The sequence below is a fragment of the Durio zibethinus genome, chromosome 20 (genome assembly GCF_047325235.1).
Source record: "Durio zibethinus cultivar Kanyao isolate XHJ-2024 chromosome 20, ASM4732523v1, whole genome shotgun sequence".
NCBI classification, from domain to species: Eukaryota; Viridiplantae; Streptophyta; class Magnoliopsida; order Malvales; family Malvaceae; genus Durio; species Durio zibethinus.
Genome location: NC_143181.1, coordinates 17,009,341 through 17,033,089, shown reverse-complemented (window position 1 = coordinate 17,033,089; position 23,749 = coordinate 17,009,341).

Genomic DNA, 23,749 nt, shown 5'->3' with positions numbered 1-23,749 from the left:
AGTTTGAGCCACGGTGCACATGCTGGGCTCAGGCATGTGCTGGTGCCACATTTTTTTCGCTCGGGGCACCATTGCTGGAGCATCGCCAGAGAGCCTAACAGGAGGCATTGGGCGTTCCGGTGATTAGACGGGCCGGAGGGGTGTGCGCACATGATGTGCGATGGGTGCTGGTACTTGGCCCTTATATTGGCCCCCTATCCCTCATCAAACATTGAGAACTCACACTCTCTTAAAGAGCATTTGGGATTTTATAGGTTTACTGCCAGTAGCTATTAAAGTGTCTGAAATGGGGACACTTTTTTCAAACGGTCACAAAATCTTCTCCACTTCAAGTTTTTAGCTGAATTTTTTTGGGCATGCCAACAAAAATACAAGGATCACCTCTACCAGATTTGAGAACAAAGCTTTTTCTAAAAAAATTTTAAAATATCTCGAACCGTAAAAAGTTTCAAAAATCAAAAAATTTGGGGATCGGGCAGAGGGTTGCGGCAATAGGTTCGGCAGCACGCAGGGGGATCAGGCCGATCCCCGACTTGCGTATTCTACCTCTCCAGCCGACTGAGTGCCCGCATGCCCGTTTCATGGGTTGGCTTAGGCATAGGGAGTTCATCCCATGTCTAAGCCCCAGTCGGACCAAGGGTTGTGGCAGCAAGACCAGCAGTACGTAGGGGGATCGGCCCGACCCCCGGTTTACACATTCTGCCTCCTTGATTGGCTTTTCCAGCCGACTGAGCGTCCGAACACTCATTTCGTGGGTTGACTTAGGCATACGAAGTTCATCCCCAGTCTAAGCATACGGATTTCATTCCCAGTCTAAGATCGGATCGGACCGAGGGTTACGGCAGCAAGATCGATAGCACGCAGGGGGGACCAAGCCGATCTCCGGCTTGTGCATTTTCCCTCTCCGGTCGGCTGAGTGCCCTCATTCCCATTTCACGGGTTCGCTTAGGCATAAGGAGTTCATTCCCTGTCTAAGCCCCAGTCGGACTGAGGGTTGTGGCAGCAGGATCGGTAGCATGCAGACGGGGACCAAGCCGTTCCCTGGCTTGCGCATTATGCCTTTCTGGCTGGCTTAGTGCCCGAACACTCATTTCTTGGGTTGACTTAGGCATATGGAATTCATTCCCAGTCTAAGATCGAACCAAACCAAGGGTTGTGACAGTAGGATCGACAGCACGCAGGGGGGACTGGGTTGGTCTCCAGCTTGCGCATTCTGCCTCTCCAGTCGACTGAGTGCCCGCAAGCTCATTTCGTGGGTTGGCTTAGGCATACGGAGTTCATTCCATGTCTAAGCATACAGATTTCATTCCCAGTCTAAGATCAGACCAGATCGAGGGTTGTGATAGCAGGACCAGTAATATGATCGGTAGCACACAGAGAGGGATCGGCCCGATCCCTGGCTTGTGCATTCTGCCTCCCCTACCGGCCTCTCCAGCCAGCTGAGCACCCGCATGCTCGTTTCATGGGTTGACTTAGGCATACAGTGTTCATCCTCGATCTAAGCATACAGAGTTCATTCCCAGTCTAAGATCAGACCAAACTGAGGGTTGTGGCAGCAGGATCGATAGCACGCAGGGGGGATCGGGCCGATCCCAGGCTTACGCATTCTACCTTTTCGATCGGCTGATCGCAGGCATGCTCATTTCGTGGGTTGGCTTAGGCATAAGGAGTTCATTCCATGTCTAAGCATAAGGAGTTCATTCCTAGTCTAAGATCGGATCGGACCAAGGGTTGCGACAGTAGGATCGGTAGCACGCAGGGGGGGCTGAGCTGATCCCCAGCTTTCGCATTCTGTCTCTCCGACCGGCTGAGCGCCCGCACGCTCATTTCATGGGTTGACTTAGGCATATGAAGTTCATCCCCAGTCTAAGCATGCAGAGTTCATTCCCAATCTAGGATGTGACTGGACTAAGGGTTGCGGTAGCAGGATCGGTAGCTCACAGGGGGGACCAGGCCGATCCTCGGCTTTTGCGTTCTACCTCTCTGGTTGGTTGAGCGCCCGTACGCCTGTTTCATGGGTTGGCTTAGGCATAGGGAGTTCATTCCATGTCTAAGCCCCAGCTGGACCGAGGGTTGTGGTAGCGGGACTGACAGCACGCAGAGGGGGACCGGGCTGATCCCTGACTTGCGCATTCTGCCTCTTCGGTCGGCTGAGCACCCGCACGCTCGTTCTGTGGGTTAGCTTAGGCATACGGAGTTCATTCCACGTCTAAGCTTACAGAGTTCATTCCTAGTCTAAGAGTTTGAGCCATGGTGCACATGCTGAGCTCGAGCAGGTGCTGGTGTCACATTTTTTTCGCCTGAGGTACCATCGTTAGAGCATCATCGGAGCATCACCGAAGAGCCTAACCTGTATGATTGGGGTTTTCGGTGATTGGGGGGGCCGGGGGGTGTGGGCATATGATGTGCGATGGGTTGGTGTAGGCATACGAAGTTCATTCCATGTCTAAGCCCCAATAGAATCGAGGGTTGTGGCAGTTGGACTGGTAATGGGAATAGCAGCACGTAGAGGGGGACCGAGCTGATCCCCAGCTTGTGCATTATGCCTCTCTAGTCGGCTGAACACCCGCACGCTCATTTCGTGGGTTGACTTAGGCATACGGAGTTCATTCCCAGTCTAAGATCAGATCGGACTGAGAGTTATGGCAGCAAGATTGATAGCACACACGTGGGATCAGGCCAGTCCCCGGCTTGTGCATTCTACCTCTCCGACCGATTGAACGCCCGTACGCTTGTTTTATGGGTTGGCTTAGGATACGGAGTTCATTCCATGTCTAATCATACGGAGTTCATTCCCAGTCTAAGATCGAACTGGATCAAAGGTTGCGGTAGCAGGACCAGCAGTAGGACTAGCAACACGTAGGGGGGATCGAGCCGATCCCCAACTTGCGCATTCTACCTTTCCTACCGACTGAGCACCCGTACGCTCATTTCGTGGGTTGGCTTAGGCATACGGAGTTCATTCCATGTCAAAGCCCCAGTCGGACCGAGGTTTATGGTAGCAAGACCGACAACGAGATCGACAGCATGCAGAAGGGGATCGAGCTGATCCTCGGCTTGTGCATTATGCCTCTCTGGCTGACCTTTCCGGTCGGTTGAACGCCCGCACGCTTGTTTCGTGGGTTGACTTAGGCATACGGAGTTCATCCCTAGTCTAAGCATACAGAGTTCATTCCCAGTCTAAGATCAGACTGGACCGAGGGTTGTGGCAACAGGATCAGTAGCACGCAAGGGGGATCGGGTCGATTCTCGACTTACGCATTCTGCTTCTCCGACCGACTGAGCGCCCGCATGCCCGTTTCATGGGTTGGCTTAGGCATAGGGAGTTCATTCCATTTCTAAGCCCTAGCCAGACCGAGGGTTGTGGCGGTGAGACCGGCAGCACTTAGAGGGGGACCGAGCTGATCCCTGGCTTGCGCATTATGCCTCTCCAACTAGCTTAGTGCCCGAATGCTCATTTCATGGGTTGACTTAGGCATACTGAGCTCATTCCCAATCTAAGATCAGACCAGACTGAGGGTTGCGGCAGCAGGATCGACAGCACACAGGGGGGACTAGGTCGATCCCCGGCTTACGCATTCTACCTCTCCAGTAGGCTAAACGCCCGTACGCTCGTTTCGTGGGTTGGCTTAGGCATACAGAGTTCATTCCATGTCTAAGCATACAGAGTTCATTCCCAGTCTAAGATTGGATTGGACCGAGGGTTACGGTAGCAAGACGAACAGCAGGATCGGTAGCAAATAGGGGGGACCGGGCCGATCCCCGGCTTGTGCATTCTGCCTCTCCGGTCGACCTCTACGGTCGGTTGAGCACCCGCACGCTAGTTTCATGGGTTGATTTAGGCATACAGAGTTCATCTCCAGTCTAAGCATACGGAGTTCATTCCTAGTCTAAGATCAGATCGGATCGAGGGTTGCGGTAGCTGGATCGACAGCACGCAGGGGGGACCGAGCCAATCCTCAGCTTGTGCATTCTGCCTCTCTGGCTGGCCGAGTGCCCGCACGCTCATTTTGTGGGTTGGCTTAGGCATACAGAGTTCATTCCCAATCTAAGAGTTTGAGCCACGGTGCACATGCTAGGATTGCGCATGTGCTGGTGCCACATTTTTTTCGCCCGAGGCACCATCACCGGAGCATCGCCAGAGAGCCTAACCGACGGCATTAGGGGTTCCGACGATTGGGGGGGCCGGGGGGTGTGCGCACATGATGTGCGATGGGTGCTGGTACTTGGCCCTTATATTGGCCCCCTATCCCTCATCAAACCTCGAGGACTCACACCGTCTTAAAGAGTTTTTGAGATTTTATAGGTTTACTGCCAGTAGCCATTAAAGTGTCTTAAATGGGGACACTCTTTTCAAATGGTCACAAAATCTGCTCCACTTCGATTTTGTTGCTAAATTTTTTTGTGCAAGCCAACAAAAATACAAGGATCACCTCTACCAAATTTGGGGACAAAAATCTTTCTAAAAAAATTTTAAAAAATCCTGAACCATAAAAAGTTTCAAAAATTGTGAAAAATAGAAAACGGGTCGTCTTGCCATGAAACTTTACATGAAGGCTTAGGGGACCATTGTATGAATTTACAAGCCGTAAAAATGGAATTGGTATGGTAGAAATATGAGGATGTGCTTGAACCCACCTACCACTAGTTCGATCCCCGACTTGCGCATCCTGCCTATCTGGTCGGCTGAGCGTTCGCACATTCGTTTCGTGGGTTGACTTAGGCATACGAAGTTTATCCCCAGCTGAAGCAAACGGAGTTCATTCCCAGTCTAAGATCAGACTGAATCGAGGGTTACGGTAGCAGGATCGACAGCACGCATGGGAGACCGGGTCGATCCCCGGCTCGCGCATTCTGCCTCTCCGATCGACTAAGCGCCCGCACGCTTGTGTCATGGGTTGGCTTAGGCATAGGGAGTTCATTCCATGTCTAAGCCCTAGTCGGACCGAGGGCTGTGGCAGCGGGACCGGGCCGATCCCCGGCTTGCGCATTATGCCTCTTCGGTCGGCTCAACGCCCGCACGCTCATTTTATGGGTTGACTTAGGCATACAGAGTTCATTCCCAGTCTAAGATACCTGGCTTGCTCATCTGCCTCTCCGGCCGGCTGAGCGCCCGCACGCTTGTTGTAGGGGTTGACTTAGGCATACGGAGTTCATCTCCAGTTTAAGCATACGGAGTTCATTCCCAGTCTAAGATCTAACTGGATTGAGGGTTACGGTAGCAGGATCGACAGCATGCAGGGGGGACCGGGCCGATCCCCAGCTTGCGCATTCTGCCTCTCCGGCCGACTGTGTGCTCGCACGCCCGTTTCATGGGTTGGCTTAGGCATAGGGAGTTCATTACATGTCTAAGCCCCAGCGGGACCGAGGGTTATGGTAGCGGGATCGGCAGCACGCAGAGGGGGACCGGGTCGATCCCTGGCTTGGGCATTCTGCCTCTCCGACCGGTTGAGCGCCCGCACGCTTGTTTCATGGGTTGGCTTAGGCATACGGAGTTCATTCCATGTCTAAGCATACGGAGTTCATTCCAGTCTAAGAGTTTGAGCCACGGTGCACATGTTGGTTTCGGGTCTGTGCTGGTGTCGCATTTTTTTCGCACGGGGCACCATCGTCTAACCATCACCGGAAAGCCTAACCGATAGCATTGGGGGTTTCGGTGATTGAGGGGACCGGGGGGGTGTGCGCACATGATGTGCGATGGGTGCTGGTACTTGGCCCTTATATTGGCCCCCTATCCCTCATCAAACCTCGACAACTCACACCCCTTTAAATAGCGTTCGAGTTTTTAGCTTAATTTTTTTGTGCATGCCAACAAAAATACAAGGATCACCTCTACCAATTTTGGGGACAAAAATCTTCCTAAAAAAATTTAAAAAAATCCCGAACCGTAAAAAGTTTTAAAAATCGTGAAAAAAAAAATGGGTCGTCTTGCCACGAAACTTCACAGGAAGGCTTGGGGGACGATTGTATGAATTTACAAGCCATAAAAATGGCATTGTCATGGCAGAAATATGAAGATGTTCTTGAAACCACCTACCACCCATTCGATCCCCGGCTTGCGCATCCTGCCTCTCTGGTCGACTGAGCACCCGCACGGTCGTTTAGTGGGTTGACTTAGGCATACGGAGTTCATCTCCAGTCTAAGCATATGGAGTTCATTCCCAGTCTAAGATCGGACCAGGCCAAGGGTTGCAACAGTAGGATCGATAGCACCCAGGGGGGATCGGGCCAATCCTCGACTTGCACATTCTGCCTCTTCGGCTGACTGACCGCCCGCACGCCCGTTTCATGGGTTGGCTTAGGCATAGGGAGTTAATTCCATGTCTAAGCCCCAGCCGGATCAAGGGTTGTGGCAGCGGGACCAGGAACACGTAGAAGAGGACCAGGCCGATCCTTGGCTTACGCATTATGCCTTTCTGACTGGCTCAATGCCCACACGCTCGTTTCGTGGGTTGACTTTGGCATATGAAGGGACCGTGGGTTGATTGGGCGGTCAGGGGGTGTGCGTACATGATGTGCGATGGGTGCTGGTACTTGGCCCTTATATTGGCCCCCTATCCCTCATCAAACCTTGAGAACTCACACCGCCTTAAAGAGCATTTGAGATTTTATAGGTTTGCTCCCAGTAGCCATTAAAGTGTCTGAAATGGGGACACTTTTTTCAAACTCTCAAAAAATCTTCTCCACTTCGAATTTTTAGCTGAATTGTTTTTTGCATGCCAAAAAAAATAAAAGGATAACCTCTACCAAATTTGGGGACAAAAATCTTTCTAAAAAAATTTTAAAAAATCTCGAACCGCAAAAAGTTTCAAAAATCGTGAAAAATAGAAAATAGGTTGTCTTGCCACGAAACTTCACATGAAAGGTTAAGGGACCATTGTATGAATTTACAAGCCATAAAAATGGCATTGGCATGGCAGAAATATGAAGATGTGCTTAAACCCACCAACCACCCGTTCGATCCTCGACTTGCGCATCCTGCATCTCTGATCGACTGGCGTTGGCATGCTCGTTTCATTCCCAGTCTAAGATCAGACCAGATCGAGGGTTGCGGTAGCAGGACCAGTAGCAGGATCGGTAGCACGTAGGGGGGATCGAACCGATCTTCAGCTTGTGCATTCTACCTCTCCAGTCGGTTGAGCACCCGCACGCTCATTTCGTGGGTTGGCTCAGGCATACGGAGTTCATTCCATGTCTAAGCCCCAGCCAGACCGAGGGTTGTGGCAGTAGGATTGGCAACGGGATCAGCAGCACACAGAGGGGAATCGAGTTGATCCTCGGCTTACGCATACAGAGTTCATTCCCAGTCTAAGATTAGACCAGATCGAAGGTTGCGGCAACAGGATCAGCAGCACGTAGGGGGGACCAGGCTGATCCTTGGCTTGTGCATTTTGCCTCTCCAGTCGACCTCTTCGGTTGGCTGAGCATGAGTTAGGCATATGAAGTTCATCCCCAGTCTAAGCATACAGAGTTCATTCCCAGTCTAATATCAGACCAGATCGAGGGTTGCGGTAGCGAGATCGACAGCACGTATGGGGGACCGGGTTGATCCTCAGCTTGTGCTACCTCTCTGGTCGGCTGAGCACCCGCACGCTCGTTTCGTGGGTTGGCTTAGACATAGGGAGTTCATTCCATGTCTAAGCCCCAGTCGGACAGAGGGTAGTGGTAGCGAGATCGACAGCACGCAGAGAGGGACCGGGCCAATCCCTGGCTTGGACATTATGCCTCTTCGACCGATTCAGTGCTCGCACGCTCATTTCGTGGGTTGACTTAGGCATACAAAGTTAATTCCCAGTGTAAGATCAGACCAGACCGAGGGTTGTGGTAGCATGATCGATAGCACGTAGGGAGGGACTGAGCCGGTCCCTGGCTTATGCATTCTGCCTCTCCAGTCGACTGAGCGCCCGCACGCTCGTTTCGTGCGTTGGCTTAGGCATACGGAGTTCATTCCATGTCTAAGCATACAGAGTTCATTCCCAGTGTAAGATTGAACCCGACCGAGGGTTATGGCTACAGGACCAGCAGCAGGATCAACAGCACGCAGGGGGGACCGAGCCGATCCTTGACTTTCGCATTCTGCCTTTCCGGTCGACTGAGCTCCCGTACGCTTGTTTCATGGGTTAGCTTAGGCATACAAAGTTCATTCCATGCCTAAACCCCAGTCAGACTTAGGGTTGTGGTAGCAGGACCGGTAGCGGGATCGACAGGATGCAGAGGAGGACTGAGCTGATCCCCAGCTTGCGCATTATGCCTCTCTGGCCGGCCTCTCCGACAAGCTAAGTGCCCCCACACTCGTTTCATGGGTTGGCTTAGGCATACGGAGTTCATTCCATGTCTAAGCATACGGAGTTCATTCCCAGTCTAAGATTTTGAGCCACGGTGCACATGCTGGGCTCGAGCATGTACTCATGCCGCATTTTTTTTGCCCGGGGCACCATCGTCGGAGCATCGCCAGAGAGCCTAACCGGCGGCATTGTGGGTTCCGACGATTGGGAGGCTGGGGGGTGTGCGTACATGATGTGCGATGGGTGCTGGTACTTGGCCTTTATATTGGCCCCCTATCCCTCATCAAACCTTGAGAACTCACACCCCCTTAAGAGCAGTTGACATTTTATAGGTTTGCTGCCAGTAGCCATTAAAGTGTCTGAAATGGGGACACTTTTTTCAAACGGTCACAAAATCTTCTCCACTTTGAGTTTTTAGCTGAATGTTTTTGTGCATGCCAACAAAACTACAAGGATCACCTTTACCAAATTTGGGGACAAACTCTATCTAAAAAAATTTAAAAAAATCCAGAACTGAAAAAAGTTTCAAAAATCATGAAAAATAAAAAATAGGTCGTCCTGCCATGAAACTTCACATGAAGGCTTGAATTTACCAGCCATAAAAATGGCATTGGCATGGCAGAAATATGAAGATGTGCTTGAACTCACCTACCACCCGTTCGATCCCCGGCTTACGCATCCTGCCTCTCTGGTCAGCTGAGAGTTCGCACGCTCATTTCATGGGTTGACTTAGGCATACGAAGTTCATTCCTAGTCTAAGCATACGGAGTTCATTCCCAGTCTGAGATCGGACCGGACCGAGTGTTGCAACAGTAGAATTGGTAGCATGCAGGGGGGACTGGGCTGATCTCTGGCTTGCACATTCTGCCTCTTCGGTCGGCTGAGCGCCCGCAGCCCGTTTCGTGGATTGGCTTAGGCATAGGGAGTTCATTCCATGTCTAAGCCCCCATCGGACCAATGGTTATGGCAGCGGGACTGACAATATACGAAGTTCATGCCTCTCCGGTCGGTTCAGCGCCCGTATGCTCGTTTCATGGGTTGACTTAGGCATACGGAGTTCATTCCCAATCTAAGATCAGACCGGATCGAGGGTTACGATAGCAGGATTGACAGCACGCTGGGGGGATCGGGTTGAACCCCAGCTTGCGCATTCTGCCTCTTCGGTCGACTGAGTGCCCGCACGCTCGTTTCGTCGGTTGGCTTAGGCATACGGAGTTCATTCCATGTCTAAGCCCCAGTCGGACTGAGGGTTGTGGTGATAGGACCGACAGCGGGATCAGCAGCACGCAGAGTGGGATCGGGCTGATCCCCGGCTTATGCATTATGGCTCTCCGATCGACCTTTACGACCGACTGAGCACCCGTACGCTCGTTTCGTGGGTTGACTTAGGCATACGGAGTTCATCCCCGGTCTAAGCATACGGAGTTCATTCCCAGTCTAAGATCGAACGGGACTAAGGGTTGTGACAGCAGGATCTGTAGCATGTAGGGGGGATCGGGCCGATCCTCGGCTTGTGCATTCTGCCTCTCCGATCGGCTGAGTACCCACACGCTCGTTTCTTGGGTTAGCTTAGGCATACAGAGTTCATTCCATGTGGCAGCGGGACCGATAGCACACAAAAATTGATCGGGTCGATCCCTGGCTTACGTATTATGCCTCTTCAGCCGGCTTAGTGCTCGTACACTCGTTTCGTGGGTTGACTTATGCATACGGAGTTCATTCCCAATCTAAGATCGAATCGGACCAAGGGTTGCAGCAGCAGGATCGACAGCACGTAGGGGGGATCGGGCCGAATCCCGACTTGCCCATTCTACCTCTCTGGCCGATTGAGCACCCGCACGCTCGTTTCGTGGGTTGGCTTAGGCATACGGAGTTCATTCCATGTCTAAGCATACGGAGTTCATTCCCAGCCTAAGATTTTGAGCCACGGTGCACATGCTGGGCTTGGGCATGTTCTGGTGCCGCATTTTTTTTGCCTGGGGTGCCATCGTCGGAGCATCGCTGGAGCATCACCGGAGAGCCTAACTGGTGGATTGGGGGTTCCGACGATTGGGGGGGTTGGGGGGGTTTGCGCACATGATGTACGATGGGTGCTGGTACTTACGTCATAGGCTCCGACCTTAGACTCAGAAATCGTACAGCCTTAGGCTTGGAATCTCCTCCTTTATGCCTATGTTAGCCTAAAACACAAGCGTATGGGCACTAGAAACGGGAAGGGCCGATTACGCAAGTTAAAGAGAAACAGGATAAGAAGGCAAAATTTTGGAAATGCTCTTATATTCACTAAAACAGAAGTGTTTGATGGTGTACAAATGAGGAAGAAGCAGCTCTCTATTTATAGTTGAGGCTCTAGCTTACACTTAATGGCAATATCCTTAGAGTAAAGGCTAAAATCATGGGATTATATAGATTACAATCAATCAGGATGCTAACTCCTGATTGTCAGGGTCAACCAAATCTGCCAGGATGCTACTGCTGATCCTGCCTGCTTCCAAAAGCTTCCCTTGCGTGTCCAGCACCTTGGGCCCTTCTAGATATGGTACGAGCAGATGTATGCCAGGCCTTAGTCTCACGGGCTGCCCTGCAAGTTGGGTGGGCGTTCTGAACTCGTTTGCTAGGCTTTGCATGCAGATACCCACCAGCACACCTTGCCAGCGGGCCTGAACCTCTGGCTCACCTGCTGGTGCACCTGATGTGCCTGGCGCGCCCGCCCAGGGTGTGAGACTCTCCCCTACTTGATTATGCAATGCCCTCATTGCGTCTTCTGCATGATACTACCTGATCTGGTCCCCGAACTACCATAAGTCATCTGTTGGTTCCCAGCTTGCCTCACTGTCTGGAAGTCCCTTCTAGCGTACCAAGTACTCTTATTTTGGATGATAGTTCTTCCGTCTCACCTTCCGGTCAGCTATGATGCTGTGGACCTCCTTCTCATATGAGGCCCTTGCTCCCAATGGCGCACGTTTTGACTCTGCCCATCCTGGATCTCCCTTATCCTCATGGAACGGCTTGAGCGTGCTCACATGGAACACTGCGTGTACCCTCAGCTTGGGTGGCATATCCAACTTGTAGGCAACCTTGCCTACCCTCTTGACTACTCGGAAAAGTCCCTCCTACCTCTGGACTAGGCCTTTGTGTAGCCCCCTATGGTGAACAATAGGATGCAGCTTCACCAATACCAAGTCTCCAACTTGGAACTGCATGTCCCACCTATTATGGTCTGCCCACTTCTTCGACCTCTTGGTCGCCTTGTGTAAACAAACTCTGGCCAAGTCAGTTTGCACCTGCCATGCCTTGGTAAACTTGTATGCTGCTGGATTCGGCCCTGTATAACCTGCAGCAATCAAACTGGGTGTTAGTGGTTGTTGACCTGTCACAACCTCAAATGGGCTCTGGTTCATTACCTCGTTTCTTTGCAAGTTGTAGGAAAACTGTGCAATATCTAGTAGCTTTGGCCAGTCCCTTTGTGTGGCACTCACATAGTGCCTGAGGTAGACCTTTAATAGTCCATTCACTCGTTCTGTCTGCCCATCAGTCTACGGATGTATGCTAGTGGAAAAGTTCAAGTCTGACTCTAACAGCTTGAACAACTCAGTCCAAAACCTACCCGTGAAATGCCCGTCCCGATCACTAACAATGGTCCTCGGCACTCCCCAGTACTTAACCATGTTCTTTAGGAACAATCGAGCTGCCTCATCGACTGGGCACTCCTTGGTTGCTGGAATGAAGATTCCATACTTGGAAAACCTGTCCACCACTACCATGATGCTTGCAAACCCTTCTGCTTTGGGTAGACCGACTATAAAGTCCAGAGAAACACTCTCCCATGGTTGCTTTGGCACTGGCAATGGCTCCAAGAGACCACCTAGTTTCTTGAGCTCCACCTTGTCCTATTGGCACATAAGACAAGTCTTCACATAGGCCTCCACATCGTCCCTCATGTGCGGCCAGTAGTACCGATCCTTGATCAACACCAAGGTACAACTCACTCCGGGGTGTCCAGCCCACCTTGAATCATGGCATTCTTGCAAAACTTCCTTGCAGAGCTTCCCGTGCTGTGACATAAATAGTCTACTTCCCCTGGTGTACAGCAAGCCATCCTGCAACCAAAACCGCCTAGTCTTACCTTGCTGGGCGTACTCCATCAAAGCCTTGGCTGTAGGATCATGCACAAGTCCCTCCTTGATGAGTGGCACCAGTGACCCCTCTGGTTGGCTAATGGCAGCAAGGTTAGCCTTCCTGCTCAGGGCATCTGCCACTAGGTTCACCTGCCCCGACTTCTACTCCATCTGGAAATCAAATTTTGTAAGAAAATCTTGCCATCTCGCCTGCTTGGGGGATAGCTTATTCTACGTCTAGAAGTAGTTGGTTGCCACATTGTCCGTCCTAACCACGAACCTCGACCCCAACAGGTAATGGTGCCAAGTGTGTAAGTAGTGCACCACTGCAGTCATCTCCTTCTCTTGGATCGTGTACTTGTGCTCCTCTCCCTCATGCATCAACATGCCCCCTATGGCAAAGTCTGATGCATACGTATGCACCTCATACGGCTTGGCATGGTCTGGCAAGGCCAAGACTAGCTCTTCGATCATAGCCCGCTTCAACCTATCAAAGGCTTCCTGGCACCCTGCGCTCCACTCCCATGCTTTCCTTTTCTTGAGCAAGTCAGTCAATGGCGTGGCTATTGCTGAGTGACCTTTGACGAAGCGCTTGTAGTAGTTGACCAGCCCAAGGAACGATCTTAACTCAGTGACCTTGGCTGGCGGTTGCCATTCCAGGATGGCGTGTATCTTGCCTTCATCCATGCGTATCTTGCCACCTCCCACTATGTGGCCAAGGAACGAGATCTCCTACTGGGTGAATGAGCACTTCTCCCTCTTGACAAACATCTTGTGCGCCCGTAACACCTCGAACACCTATAAGTGGTCTACATGCTCTCCCAAAGTCTGGCTATAGATCATAATGTCATCCAAATAAACCACAACAAACCGATCAAGGAATGACTGAAGTACCTTATTCATAAGGGTGCAGAATGTTGCTGGGGCATTCGTGAGTCTGAAAGGCATCACCAAGAACTCATACGAACCATACCGAGTGACACATGCTATCTTTGGCTCATCTCCCTCTGCGATCCTGACTTGATAGTAGCCTGGCCTCAAATCCATCTTGGTGAACCACCTTGCGCTCCCAAATTGATCGAACAAGTCTGCAATGAGTGGGATGGGGTACTTGTTCTTGATGGTCAGCTTGTTCAAAGCCCGGTAGTCTATTCACAGCTACAACAACCCATCATGCTTGTGCTGAAATAGAACCGATGCACCATAAGGTGCCTTCGATGGCTTGATAAAGCCAGCATCAACTAACTTTTTGAGCTACTTCTTCAACTCCTCCAACTCTGGTGGAGACGTTTGGTAAGGGGCTCTAACTGGTGGCTTGGTTTCGAACACCAGCTCGATCTTGTGGTCCACCTCCCTCTTAGGTGGTAGCTTGCTAGGTAGCTTTGCGGGCATCACATCACTAAAGGTCTTCAGCACCTTTAGCACCTCTAAGGGTGACTCGATCTCCTTCTCCCTTGGGTCATCATATTTTAGGGCTGCCAAGAAGGTGTCTGCTTGTCTGCTTACTGCCTTGGCAAATTGGATGGCTGACACCACTCGTGACCCAACTCCAAACCCTTTCCTTAATGGCACTAGGCATTGGCACCGTGCATCCAAGATGCAAACACAATTGGTAAAAGGCACAAGGAGGGTGTTAATCCGAACAACGAAATCCAACCCAATCACAAACTCATAGTCGTCAAGGGGTATTACCTCAATGGTCTCCTTGCCTTTCTAGTTTTCAAGCTGCAACTCCACTCCCCGCGCTACTCCAATGGCTGGAACTTTCTTGGAGTTCATCGTTTTGATGGTACCAGTCCCTTTCTACACCTTTAGTTCGAGCTTCCGGGCTCTATCACCTGAAATAAAAAGATGTGAGGCACCTGTGTCCACCAGTGCGCTCACCTTCTGACCCACAACCATCAGATCCGTAAACATCAAGCCCTTTGGCTTATGGTTCCCCTTACTCTGGATAGCATTGAGCACCAACGACCCAAGCTTTGCTACCCCTGACTCTGGCTCCTCGTCAGACTCCTTGTCTATAGCAGCCAGCTTGCCCTTTTGTGGGTAATTGCGCGCTATGTGGCTCCCTCCACATAGGTAGCATGCTAGTGGCTCTCGATCCCTTTTTGCTTTCCACTTGCCTGCTGGTGGCTTCCTCTCGCCATCCTTGGTTGAATGGTCTCGGTCTCCATCCTTGGACTCTCGATCATGGTCTTTCCCCTTGGACTGCTTCTTTCGATCTCTATCGTCCCTGCCCTTACCCTTGGGCTTGGTAGACTCGAACTTGTTTAGAGACTTGAACTTTATCAAGGCCTCGGCAGTAGTCATGGCTTTAGCCAAGTCATGAACTCCTCTCCTTTGTAGCTCATTCTTCACCCATGGCTTCAGCCCATCCATGAAAGCAAATAAAGTGTCCTTCTCACCTAGATTCGAGATCTGTAGCATCAGTTCAGAGAATTTTTGGACATATTCCTTTATGTCCCCTTGCTGGCTCAGCCTGCGCAACTTTGCCCATGCCTCATCATCGGCATACTCCGAGTAAAATTGTTCTCTGAACTCTTTTTGGAACTCTGCCTAGGTTCCAATCTTGGCACTCCCACACCTAACATCATCACACCTGCGCCTCTACCATAATAAGGCTACATCAATGAGATACATAGCAGTGGTGCTTACCTTTATTGCTTCATCTTGCATGCCCATGGCCTAGAAGTACTGCTCCATACCCCAAAGGTAGTTATCTACTTCCTTGGCCGCCCTAGTCCCCTTGAACTCCTTAGGCTTGGGGACATCCAATCTTGACTTGGACACTCCAGCAAACATGCCATTCCCAATGGCAGTCTTGCAAGCAACAAGCTCACTGGTAAGCTCCTCTATCCGCTGGTGCATGGCCTCCATGCCATCGCGCAAGGTCAGCACTTCAGCCTCCAAGGTCTGATTCTTTTGGGTGAACACGTCCAAGCCTTTGTTGAGAGCACCTTGTAGCTCACTTTGGATATCCTTCCCCATGGAGTCTAGCGATGCAATGTGAGTCTCTACCCCCTCAAGCTTCTCCCCCATGTCGCCCATGGTCACCTCCACCTTGGCCAACCTACCGTCCATGGTAGACCAGATATCTCTAGAACTGGCTTTCCTCCCTCTTTCACGCTAATGCTCTTGGGCCTCTGGTTGTTGGTTAGCAGCATCACTTTGGGATGCCATCTCCTCTAACCTGCACAACACAAACATGTAGAATCGAACTTGCTCTAATACCAACTGTCATGGGCTCCGACCTTAGACTCAGAAACCGTGCAGCCTTAGGCTTGGAATCTCCTTCTTTATGCCTAAGTTAGCCTAAAACACAAGCATACAGGCACTAGAACAACAGGAAGGGCTGATTACGCAAGTTAAAGAGAAACAAGATAAGAAGGTAGAATTCTGGAAATGCTCTTCTATTCATTGAAACAGAAGTGTTTGATGGTGTACAAATGAGGGAGGAGCAGCCCTCTATTTATAGTTGAGGCTCCAACTTACACTTAATGGCAATATCCCTAGAATAAAGGCTAAAATCATGGGATTATATAGATTACAATCAATCAGGATGCTAACTCCTGATTTTCAGGGTCAACCAAATATGCCAGGATGCTGCTGCCGATCCTGCCTGCTTCCAGAAGCTTCCCTTGCGTGTCCAGCACCTTGGGCCCTTTTGGATGTGGTGTGGGCAGCTTGTATGCTAGGCCTTGGTCTCACGGGCTGGCCTGCAAGTTGGGCGGGCATTCTGAACTCGTTTGCTAGGCTTTGCGCACAGATACCCGTGAGCACACCTGGTCTGCGGGCCTCAACCTCTAGCTCACCTGCTGGTGCACCTGATGTGCCTGGCGTACCCGCCCAGGGTGTGACACTTGGCCCTTATATTGGCCCCCTATCCCTCATCAAACCTCGAGAACTCACACCCCCTTAAAGAGCATTTGAGATTTTATAGGTTTGCTGCCAGTAGCCATTAAAGTGTCTGAAATGGGGACACTTTTTTCAAACGGTCACAAAATCTTCTCCACTTTGAGTTTTTAGCTGAATTGTTTTGTGCATGCCAAAAAAAAAATACAAGGATCACCTCTACCAAATTTGGGGACAAAACTCTTTCTAAAAAATTTTAAAAAAATCTCGAACCGTAAAAAGTTTTGAAAATCGTGAAAAATAGAAAATGGGTCGTCTTGCCACAAAACTTCACATGAAGGCCTAGGGGAAAATTGTATGAATTTACAAGACATAAAAATGGCATTGGTATGGCAGAAATATGAAGATGTGCTTGAACCCACCTACCACCCATTCGATCCCCGACTTGCACATCTTGCCTCTCTGGTCGGCTAAGCGCCTGCACACTTGTTTTGTGGGTTCACTTAGGCATATGGAGTTCATCCCCAGTCTAAGCATACGGAGTTCATTCCCAGTCTAAGATTGGACCGGATCGAGGGTTGCGGCAGTAGGATCAGCAGCACACAGGAAGCACCGGGCCAAACCCCGGCTTATGCATTCTGCCTATCCGATCGGCCAAGTGCCCGCACGCCCGTTTCGTGGGTTGGCCTAGGCATAGGGAGTTCATTCCATGTCTAAGCCCCAGCCGGACAGAGGGTTGTGGCAGCGGGACTGACAGCACACATAGGGGGACCAGGTCGATCCTCGGCTTGCTCATTTTGCCTCTCCGGTTGGCTTAGCGCCCGTATGCTCGTTTCGTGGGTTGACTTAAGCATATGGAGTTCATTCCCAGTCTAAGATCAGACCGGATCGAGGGTTACGGTTGCAGGATCGACAGCACGTAGGGGGGGATCGAGCCGATCCCCAGCTTGTGCATTCTGCCTCTCCGACCAGCTGAGTGCCCGCACGCTCGTTTCATGGGTTGGCTTAGGCATAATGAGTTCATTCCATGTCTAAGCATACAGAGTTTATTCCCAGTCTAAGATCGAACCGGATCGAAGGTTGCGGCAGCAGGACCAGCAGCAGGATCGGCAGCACGCAGGGGGGAATCGGGCTGATCCCCAGCTTGCGCATTCTACCTCTCCTGTCGGTTGAGTGCCCGCATGCTCGTTTCGTGGGTTGGCTTAGGCATACGGAGTTCATTACATGTCTAAGCATACAGAGTTCATTCCCAGTCTAAGATCAGACCGGATCGAGGGTTGTGGTAGCAAGACCAGTAGCAGGATCGATAGCACGCAGGGGGGACCAGGCTGATCCCCGGCTTACGTATTCTACCTCTCTGGCTGACTGAGCACCTGCATGCTCATTTCGTCGGTTGGCTTAGGCATACGGAGTTCATTCCATGTCCAAGCCCCAGTCGGACCGAGGGTTGTGGCAGCAGGACCGGTAGTGGGATCTGTAGCACGCAGAGAGGGATCGGGCTGATCCTCAATTTTTGCATTATGCTTCTCCGGTCGACTGAGCGCCCGCATGCTCGTTTCGTGGGTTGACTTAGGCATACGGAGTTCATCCCCAATCTAAGCATACGGAGTTCATTCCCAGTCTTAGATCGGACCGGACCGAGGGTCACGACAGTAGGATCAACAGCACGCTAGGGGGACCGGATCGATCCCCGGCTTGCGCATTCTGCCTCTCCGGTCGACTGAGTGCCCTGCATGCCCGTTTCATGGGTTGGCTTAGTCATAGGGAGTTCATTCCATGTCTAAGCCACAGCCGGATTGAGGGTTGTGGCAGTGGGATCAGCAGCACGTCGGGGGGACCGGGCTGATCCTTGGCTTGCACATTCTGCCTCTCCGGCCAGCTGAGTGCCCGCACGCCCGTTTTGTGGGTTGGCTTAGGCATAGGGAGTTCATTCCATGCCTAAGCCCCAGCCAGACTGAGGGTTGTGGTAGCGGGACCGACAGCACGCAGAGGGGGACCAGGCTGATCTTTGGCTTGCGCATTATGCCTCTTCGGCCGGCTCAACGCCCGCACGCTCGTTTCGTGGGTTAACTTATGCATATGGAGTTCATTCCCGGTCTAAGATCGGACCGAACCGAGGGTTGCGGCAGCAGGATCAACAGCACGCAGGGGGGACCGGGCCGATCCCTGACTTGCGCATTCTGCCTCTCTGGTCAGCTGAGCACTCGCACGCTCGTTTCGTAGTTTAGCTTAGGCATATGAAGTTCATTCCACGTCTAAGCATACGGAGTTCATTCCCAGTCTAAGATTTTGAGCCACAATGTGCATGCTATGCTTGGGCACGTGCTGGTGTCGCATTTTTTTCGCCCAGGGCACTATCGCCGGAGCATCGTCGGAGAGCCTAACCGGCGGCATTGGGGGTTCCGACGATTTGGGGGCCCGGGGAGGTGTGCGCACATGATGTGTGATGGGTGCTGGTACTTGGCCATTATTGGCCCCCTATCCCTCTTCAAACCTCGAGAACTCACACCCCTTTAAAGAGCATTTGAGATTTTATAGGTTTGCTGCCAGTAGCCATTAAAGTGTCTGAAATTGGGACACTTTTTTCAAATGGTCACAAAATGTTCTCCACTTCGAGTTTTTAGCTGAATGTTTTTGAGCATGCCAACAAAAATACAAGGATCACCTCTACCAAATTTGGGGACAAAACTCTTTCGAAAAAAATTTTAAAAAATCTGGAACCGCTAAAAGTTTCGAAAATCATGAAAAATAGAAAATGCATCTTCTTGCCACGAAACTTCACATGAAGGCTTAGGGGACCATTGTATGAATTTACAAGCCATAGAAATGGCATTGGCATGGCAGAAATATGAAGATGTGCTTGAACCCACCTACCACCCGTTCGATCCCCGGCTTGCGCATCCTGCCTCTCTGGTCGGCTGAGCGCCCGCACGCTCGTTTCGTGGGTTGACTTAGGCATACAGACTTCATCCCCAGTCTAAGCATACGAAGTTCATTCCCAGTCTAAGATCGGACTGGATCGAGGGTTACGGCTGTAGGATTGGCAACACGCAGAGGGGACCGGGCCGATCCTCGGCTTGCGCATTCTGCCTCTTCGACCGGCTGAGTGCCCGCACGCCCATTTCGTGGGTTGGCTTAGGCATAGGGAGTTCATTCCATGTGTAAGCCCAAGCCGGACCGAGGTTTGTGGCAGCGGGGCCAGCAGCATGCAGAGGGGGACCGGGCTGGTCCCCGACTTACGCATTATGCCTCTTCGGTCGACTCAGCATCCGCACGCTTATTTCGTGGGTTGACTTATGCATATAGAATTCATTCCCAGTCTAACATCAGACCAGACCGAGGGTTGCGGTAGCAGGATCGACAGCACGTAAGGGGGACCGGACCGATCCTCGGCTTGCGCATTCTGCCTCTCCGGCCAACTGAGCGCCCGTATGCTCGTTTCTTGGGTTGGCTTAGGCATACAGAGTTCATTCCATGGCTAAGCATATAGAGTTCATTCCCAGTCTAGGCATACGGAGTTCATCCCCAGTCTAAGCATACGGAGTTCATTCCCAGTCTAAGATCGGATCGGACCGAGGGTTGTGGCAGTAAGATTGACAGCACATAGGGGGGACCGGGCCGATCCTTGGCTTGCGCATTCTGCCTCTCCAGTCGGCTGAGCGCCCGCACACCCATTTCGTGGGTTGGCTTAGGCATAGGGAGTTCATTCCATGTCTAAGCCCAGTCGGACCAAGGGTTGTGGCAGCGGGACCGGCAGCACACAGAGGGGGACTGGGCCGATCCCCGGCTTACGCATTATGCCTCTTCGATCTGCTCAGCGCCCGCACTCTCGTTTCGTGGGTTGACTTATGCATACGAAGTTCATTCCTAGTCTAAGATCAGACCGAACTGAGGGTTGTGGTAGCAGGATCGACAGCACGCAGGGGGGGATCGGGCCAATCCCCGACTTGCGCATTCTGTCTCTTCGATCGACTGAGCACCCACACGCTTGTTTCGTGGGTTGGATTAGGCATACGGAGTTCATTCCATGTCTAAGCATACGGAGTTCATTCCCAGTCTAGGATTTTGAGCCACAGTGCACATGCTGGGCTCGGGCATGTGCTGGTGCCGCATTTTTTTCGCCTGGTGCACCATCGTCAGAGCATCGTCGAAGAGCCTAATCGACAGCATTGGGGGTTTCAACGATTGGGGGGCCCGGAGGGTGTGCGCACATGATGAGCATTGCGTGCTGGTCCTTGGCCCTTTTATTGGCCCCTTATCCCTCATCAAACCTCGAGAACTCACACCCCCTTAAAGAGCATTTGAGATTTTATAGGTTTGCTCCCAGTAGCCATTAAAGTGTCTAAAATGGGGACACTTTTTTCAAACGCTCAAAAAATCTTCTCCACTTTGAATTTTTAGCTGAATTGTTTTGTGCATGCCAAAAATAAATAAAAGGATAACCTCTACCAAATTTGGGGACAAAACTCTTTCTAAAAAAATTTTAAAAAATCTTGAATCGCTAAAAGTTTCAAAAATCGTGAAAAATAGAAAAGGGGTCTTCTTGCCACGAAACTTCACATGAAGGCTTAGGGGACCATTGTATGAATTTACAACCCATAAAAATGGCATTGGCACGGTAGAAATATAAAGATGTGCTTGAACCCACCTACTACCCGTTCGATCCCTAGCTTACGCATCCTGCCTCTCTAGTCGGCTGAGCGCTCGCACACTCGTTTTGTGGGTTGACTTAGGCATACGGAGTTCATCCCCAGTCTAAGCATACGAAGTTCATTCCTAGTCTAAGATCGGACTGGACCGAGGGTTGCGGCTGCAGGATCGACAGCACGCAGGGGGGACCGGACCGATCCCCGGCTTGCGTATTCTACCTCTCCGACCTGCTGAGCACCCGCATGCCCATTTCGTGGGTTGACTTATGCATAGGGAGTTCATTCCATGTGTAAGCCCTAATCGAACTGAGGGTTGTGGTAGCGGGACCGGCAGCACGTAGAGGGGGACCCGACTGGTCCCTGACTTGCGCATTATGCCTCTTCGGCCGGCTCAGCACCCGTACGCTCATTTTGTGGGTTGACTTATGCATACAGAGTTCATTTCCAGTCTAACATCGGACCGGACCGAGGGTTGCGATAGCAGGATCGACAGCACGCAGGGGGGATCGGGTCGATCCCTGGCTTCTGCATTGTGCCTCTTCGGTCGATTGAGCACCCGCATGCTCGTTTCATGGGTTGGCTTAGGCATACGGAGTTCATTCCATGGCTAAGCATACAGAGTTCATTCCCAGTCTAGGCATACGGAGTTCATCCCTAGTCTAAGCATACGGAGTTCATCCCAAGTCTAAGCAAACAGAGTTCATTCCAAGTCTTAGATCGGATCGGACCGAGGGTTGCGGCAGCAAGATCGACAGCATGTAGGGGGGATCGGGCTGATCCTTGGCTTGCGCATTCTGCCTCTCCGGCCCGCTGAGTGCCCGCACGCCCGTTTCGTGGGTTGGTTTAGGCATAGGGAGTTCATTCCATGTCTATGCCCCAACCGGACCATGGGTTGTGGCAGTGGGACCGGCAGCACACAGAGAGGGACTGGGCCGATCCCCGACTTGCGTGTTATGCCTCTTTGGCCGGCTCAGCACCCGCACGCTCGTTTCGTGGGTTGACTTATGCATACGGAGTTCATTCCCAGTCTAAGATCAGACCGGACTGAGGGTTACGGTAGCAGGATCGACAGTACGCACGGGGGGACTGGGCCTCTTCGACCGGCTGAGCGCCCGCACGCTCTTTTCGTGGGTTGGATTAGGCATACGAAGTTCATTCCATGTGTAGACACCCAATTGGGTCCAGGCCCAGATCAATTGGGTCTGGCCCAAATGGGTAAGCCATATTCAATTTTTATCCTGTATTATTATTTTTTTTCCTTTTGTATTTTATGTATTTTATTATTTATTATTATTATTATGTATTAATATATGTATATCTTTATTTATTTATTTATTTTTTTGTTAATATTTATATGTATTTTATTTATATAGTTATATTTTTATTATTATATTATTATTATTTTTTTTTTGTAATATATTTTTGGGTTTATCTTATTTTATTTTTTATTATTTTTTTAAATTATCTGTTAATTTTCTTTGATTTTTTTCTCGATTATCTGTTTAGTATTATTATTTTTTGTTTTCTTTTTTTGATGGCTGTGATTGAAAGTTGAAGAATCCCATTGTGAATGGAAATTCAATCAGAAGAGTCCAGATTGGATTCAAAGATTGAATTCCCGTCCAAGGAGGAATTAGGATTGATCAGGAACTCCTGATCAATCCCTATAAAAGGGACCTCCTGGAATAGATGCAGGACACACAGAACAAACAGTGAGCAAAGCTACTGATTTGAGAGAAAAGGAGGCGTATAGGAAGCTAAGAAGAGGTTTAGGAGTGTTCTGAGAGCTAGCAGAAATTTTTTGAAGATTTTTGGTGATTTTTTTCTGGGAATTTTTGGAAAATTCCAGATTTCGATTGAATTTTCCGACGAAGTTGGAATTTTTCGATGAAAATTCCGGCCAACCTTGAAATTTTCAGTGACCTACCCAGTTTCCAACGAAGAATCCCAGAAACCAGTGATCATCCGGCCAACTTTCGATGAACTTCCGGTGAACTTTTCCAGATTTCGACGATATTTTCTAGAATCCGATGAAAATTCACCGGAGTTCTTCAGCCTTTTAGAGAGAAGAGAGAGGACAAAGGAAGAAGAGAGAGAGAAGGAAGGAGCGTTCTGCCAAAAAACAGAGGGAAGTGCCTTTTATACCCTCTCAAAACAACGTCGTTTTGGCCTTAAGTAACCCAGAGGATCCGCGCGTTTTACCGAGATCCGACCCGACCCGAGCGTCGACCCGCTTCCTAACCCGCGCGTGTCTGCCCCCTCCAAGCCGAGTCAAGCCGAGCCGAGCTCCAAAGCCGCTTCTCCGAGCCGTTTTCTCTTCCTTGAGTCGAGTCGAGCCGAGCCGCGATCCGAGCCGCTCCAGGTTTTTTTTTTTTTTTTTTTAATTTTTTAATTTGTTTTTTTTAATTTTTTATTTATTAGATTAGTTTATGTAATATTTTTTTTATCTTTATTTTATTTTTATTTTTGTTTTACTTTTCTTTATTTTTTATTTTTATTTTTTTTTGTTATTCTATTTTCTTTAAATAAAAATCAAAATTTCCAAAAGGAAATATTTTTAGGGAAAAGTTGAAAGTATCAATTTTTCTTAAAAATAAATTTTCAAAAAATATTTTTGGGAAAAAATTGAAAGTATCAATTTTCCTTAAAAATAAATTTCCAAAAAATATTTTTGTGGAAAAGTTGAAAGTATCAATTTTCCCTACACGAGAACAATCATTCTTTCCTTCCTTTCTATTTTGATTTTAATTTTGATTTTTCTTTAACTAATCCGATGACGGAGCCTCTGCAAGTGAAACAGTAGTTTTTCTTGCATACTCTTGAGGTGAGGGAATTTTTTCAATTT